At 32.7% G+C, this 5,759-nt stretch overlaps 1 long non-coding RNA gene across 3 annotated transcripts; it reads right to left on the bottom strand.

The window, feature by feature from the left end:
- Window positions 1–367: 367 nt before the first annotated feature.
- LOC127879377 (uncharacterized) lies at window positions 368–2,774 on the bottom strand. 3 transcript variants are annotated; one of them, XR_008049037.1, is made up of 5 exons: window positions 2,721–2,774; window positions 2,487–2,555; window positions 2,045–2,136; window positions 1,564–1,744; window positions 368–1,370 (listed from the first exon to the last, which is right to left on the bottom strand). It is a non-coding gene; the product is annotated as an uncharacterized LOC127879377 (long non-coding RNA). The 3 variants fall into 3 exon arrangements; XR_008049036.1 differs by having other exon boundaries at window positions 2,675–2,758; XR_008049035.1 differs by lacking the exon at window positions 2,721–2,774 and having other exon boundaries at window positions 2,487–2,668.
- Window positions 2,775–5,759: the final 2,985 nt, after the last annotated feature.

Below are 5,759 nucleotides of genomic sequence, written 5' to 3'. Positions count from 1 at the left end.
ATATATATATTTATATTTATTTGATATATTTAACGTTTAAGTAATTTAAAATATCATGCAGACAAGTCAGTTTCAGGTTGATGTTTTTTTAGCATATCACCATGACATTGTTGAAAACTTTTTTTATTTATATCTCGGTCAAGATGTGTGAGTACTTTATTGTTTGTGTTAAGCAATTCTTGTCTTTTCATATAGCATATTATAACTGTATTTCTTGTTATATTTTAACATCTACGACAAGAATAAACCATTGTGTTGAAACCTTTGCATGGATAGCAAAACGCAAGGGAAGCACTAACACATACAGTGGTATATAATGTATCAAATTATACACCGTGTAGAAATATGTTTGAACTATACACTGTCCACTTCAGACTTTATTGATATATACATGTAGAATAAATATAAAATGACAAAGTTCTGAGCGTTATAAAATATAGAGTAAACAAGCATTATAATTTAATGTAGGACCTCGCGCGTATAGAAGACCTATTATACTATTTGTATAGTCAAGTTACTTTTTTGCGTTGAGACAGTAATTGAACAACTAAATGCCAGAGAAAATGAAATCATTTGAAAAATAAATGTCTAGCCCGGAATATTTTTTCAAAAAAGGGCTACACTTATGTTCATGTAACTAATACAAAACAACACAAAGCAGTACATAATAAGTTTAAGGAATGTGAAGCGATTGATAATATACATTGTTTATAAATTGAAACGCAAAAACAGTTGAAATTTTCACTATTTTAACTTATCTATTTCATGAAAAAATGAATGCCTATTATGCTATTTTAAAACTATCATGATACGTGCATCTGCTAAATAACGCATATCACACAGAACAATAATTGATGAAATCAGATAAGAAAAACAAATACAACATAACACGCGAATAGAACATAAAATACAACGTTAGAGTCTGGTGAATGAATAAGACAAGACCTAATTGAATGAAAAGAGTAATACAGTGTGGTTAAAGCAATCCCTATAACAAAGCAGACAACGAAATCTGAAAAAAAGTATCTTATATCAACAAACAATACATGTAATTTATTTAACAATGAATTATGGCGTTAAAAATATGGTATCTACTTACAAATACTGTCATTTGCGAAGGCTTCCCATATCAATCCTATTAATGTAATAGTTTAGTGGATAAGACGAAGTATTAACGTATAACTTTTCACAGTTTAAAAATATAATAAAAAATATATGACGACAATATTTATACAAATAATTAAAGATTTTGTTTTCCTTCAAGTGAAAATGATAAGTGTATGTTGTAAATTATGTTGCACATGTGTAAATGTAGTTGTAAGTAGTTGCACTGGTGTTTCTCTGCATTAACGTGTTTGTAGAACTTCGATCTGAAATAAATCAATAATAAGCTAATAGCACAACGAAGTAAGAAACTGCAATATGTTTAAAACAGATGTTAAACATTATTTGAAACGATAAGATTGTAACACATTTAATTTAATGTCGAACAGGTTTTGTTATAGTACCTTCGAATGATCTCATAAGTACTTCATATATAAGCAACTGCTGTTGTATACCAACCATGGTTTGCTATACTGTTTCCCTAATTATGTCATGAGGGCCGCACACCAGGTTGCCCCCATTTTGTTCATCAGTTGAACGGCTTGGGACATTGCGAAGGTAAACCCTTCCAAATCCGCTTGAAAGGTCTGTCCTTGGTGATAGCTTTCGCTGCAATTCCAACCCCACGTGCATATATTTCCTGTTTGAAAAGCACGCAGCTATTATTCTAAACAATGGCTACATTTTCAATAAAGAAGTAATTATACCCCAAAAACACGGTAAAGAGAGAAGTGCTATTTATTGTAATCTAATGCAATATGATACAGAATTATGCAAAACACACAGCATTAAACATACCATGATTTAAGCTGAATTCATGAATGCAACATATCCAAACGTGTATTTTAGAAGTCATGTTTAATAAGTCTAAGACTCGATGTATTGCGGAACGTACGTTACATTGCCTACAATTATGAAATACAATCAAAATATACATTACCAGTGTGTGAGCCGTCCTCACATTCCATTTTTCCGAGGGCATTGATATAAACTGTAGTGTTGTCCTTCTTACAGACCCATGATTTGCCTCCGCTAAAATTCCGAAAGACATTTATAGTAAACATCTTTGAAATTTAATGAGTATAATATCACCCTATAATAGTCTTGCTAGAAAGTAAATATTTAATTTCATAACGGCCCACATAGTATTTCGCACAATCACAGAGACTTTCTTTGACAACTATACAGCCATTTTTACATAAATTCATTATATAAGTGTATTATTGTAAACACCCACCTGCATTGCCCAAGTTATAATAAGAACATACAGAGCATGCTTTAACATACAAAAGAAAATAAGTAAATCTCAAGATATTTATGTAACCACAGTGTGCGGCCTTTAAAAACTGTAAATCTTACAAACAAATAAAAAATAGAATTACCTTGATGGGCATCCTTTACTTGGGCATCTGAAATCATTTAACGGCACCCACGTACCCAGAGATGTCATTCTGAAAGGAACAAACTCCTCTTAATTGTTCGACCCTACTGACGTTTTTAATTGCAATATCATATGAATGATATATTATAGTTTAGAATATAATAGATTTTAAACACGTTAAAAACGAACCGTGTTTTTATAATGTGTTCCAATAAATCTGCTCAAATCGTTATACCTTGAATCGAAACGGAAGTTACCCGATTAATGAGTTGTAAACCGAAATAGCAACGATGATTATGCAATTTGACCTTACGATTTCATTATTACGGAATACATTTAAAGTTGTATAAACATTATAGAAAAGGGTTGATAGAACTGCGACATATATTGTTTCCATATCAAACATGAATATTATGCTAACAGCAAGCTATGTGTCAATACTAGAATAGTCTTAGTAGAATAACCAAGGCATTGACGCTGTATTCAATAAAACATAAACGTTGAATATTTCGTTAACATACATGTCTTATTGAAAGCAGTGTAAAATACGTTAATATTTACGCAATATAATGTATTTAGTTTTTCATTTCCAGGATATTGAGAGATGGCAACCAAATCGTATTAAACGTACTCAGTTTCAGTGTGTTTGCCAAGTTCTTTTTATTAACGCAGTTGTAACCCGAATATTTTTTATTCCATTTTATTATTATTATCAATTTACAATAATTATAAATAAAGTGTATGTCTACAATTTTACTTAGTAATGCATACGTTCATAATTAAAGTAATTTCATTGAAATATTATCAATAGTGGGCGTACATTATCATTGAAAGCAGTAAGGTACATGTATTTACAATAAAAGCCGTCGGGATTCAGAATTCGAACAAAGGTAGAACTATATATTAGCAATGAAAAAAACATATCCGCGAATTTCTTGAACAGACAAAATAAAGAGCTAACTGCAACAGGGGTCCGATGCAAGATAATAAAAAAACAAGAGCACCGCATAGGGGGTGCCAACGTTCGGCTGCGGGTGCAATTTTGAATAAATGAAAGCTTGTCAGAAGATAAATATATTTTTAGAGGTCACAGTGACCTTGACCTTTGACCTAGTGACCCAAAAAGATCGGACAAAAATGTGGCCTCAAGAGTGTTTACAAGGTATCTCTATTATAGACTATATCCAAATACGGAAAACTCTCCCGCCCACTGGCGGCCATGTTTTTCAACGGACTTGAACCACTTTTGAACTCAACCAACATATCATTAAGTCATCATTAAGACAAACATTGTGACAAAGTTTCATACAGATTGGGCATGAAATGTGACTTATACAGTGTTTACAAGGTTTCTCTTTTTTTTTACCTAGTGACCTAGTTTTTGACCCGGTATGACCCAGTTTCGAACTCGACCGAGATATCATTGGGACAAAGCTTCTGACCAAGTTTCATGAAGATCGGAAAAGAAAAGCGCCCTCTTGAGTGTTTACGAACAAATGTTAACGGACGGACGGACGACGGACGGACGGACGACGGACAAAGACCGGTCACAAAAGCTCACCTGAGCAATCAGGTGAGCTAAACATCTTTATAATGTGTTTTTTTTCTTTGGTTGTTTGTGATGTATTTTTACAAGGAAAACAACAGAATAGTTATGAATAAGGATGAGTTGCATAAAGTGGGTAGAAAGTATACTGGACTTGTTTATGAAAGTTTAATGTGTTTCCATTTTTTGTTTAAATATATGAAGTGTATATAGGGATAATACACGTTTTTGAAGGCATGATCATCTGCGGGCGCTCGAATAATCCGTTCGGAACGGATTTTTAGAGGGCCCGCAGGTGATCATGTCAGAGAAAATATGTATTTTAGCTATAATTGCATAAACAATTCACACATACCAAAAAAAAATAAAATAATATTGAATAACATTTAAAACAATATGTCTTGTTCATTCGACGTCGGTAAAATAATTCGATCATTTCATATGACGTCATACAGTTAAATGTTGCGTTTTACATATGCTTCACTCGGTCATCAACAGAAATAACGAGTAAGTTTTCGATTTAAAATGTGTTTAAACAGTGGATCAATGCTAATTTGAAATGCAGCCGCGCAAAGTAAGAAATGAGGAAATATTTTGGAATTTACTGGTCGTGGCGGATAAATATATCTTCAGAATAAGTCATTGTCTTCATACATGTTTCTTTCGACAGTTTCGAACAGGTCTATCTTATTTCGTTCCAACTAAATTTTCTAACAATTAATACTGTCAACTTATTGTCACTGAAGTATTTCAAGCATACAGCAGGAACGTTGAAGGTACATAAACACTTACACTTACAGCATAGTCTTTTGAAAGTGTTGAGTAAATAACCTTAACTTCATTGAGGTTGCCAATAAAATGAAGCTTTTTTCAAAAGAGTTCAGATGGTATAATTTGAAAAGTGGATTTAAATATTCATTGCCTTTATCCCTACAAGCATGAGGAAACTAATGCTTATTCAGTTCCCCATTTATTCTTGGAAGTCGTCGAAGGCTGGAGTTATTAACAAAGATCATAAAAACTTTATTGAATCCAGCCATTACTGAGGGAAGTAACTGCGCGTGGACCAGTTTATGGATATGAAAAAAACACATAACAGGGCTTGAACTGCACGTGAATCGCCTTGTTTATACACGATTTCTCCTGTTCAAGCCCTCCTTTTGCCAAGTTTCTGCATCCCGCCAGAGGGCATTATAAATAGAGTTTATGCAATAATCATTGTTTTGGGCTATGTCTCTTTCAATTCGAATCTTCAGATTTAAATAATTGATAAACAGTTCATTGCAGGTGTTTGTTTTCTGTATTTCATGCTGAATAGAAACTATTTCATCAATATAATTATGTAATTCATAGCGTTATTAACCTCTTGTATCTAGAGAATAATACAGAGATTTCATCATATCTAAAAATGCTTCATGCTTAGTTAAGTCGCTGCCAGAAATAATTAAAATTTGACCACAACGCGACAAGATGGCTGCGACTAGATCAGAAATGTGAGTGATCTGCAAATAACATACGAAAAATGTACTAATGTATGCATATTAAAATAGATATGCAGCGAAGATGTAAAGGTATAGTCACTAAACGTTATAAGAAGCTTACAATGCGCACAAACTTAGACATTGAAGTTAAAACACAGAAAGAACAACAACAACAACGAAAGTGGAATTTGCAGCTGATGGTTGGAATGTTTTTAAACGGCTATGTCTTTTGTTTGTTTTCTGTTCT

The sequence above is a fragment of the Dreissena polymorpha genome, chromosome 4 (assembly GCF_020536995.1).
Source record: "Dreissena polymorpha isolate Duluth1 chromosome 4, UMN_Dpol_1.0, whole genome shotgun sequence".
Lineage (NCBI taxonomy): Eukaryota > Metazoa > Mollusca > Bivalvia > Myida > Dreissenidae > Dreissena > Dreissena polymorpha.
Note: the sequence above shows the minus strand (reverse complement) of the source record. Positions and strands in the feature narration are given on the sequence as shown.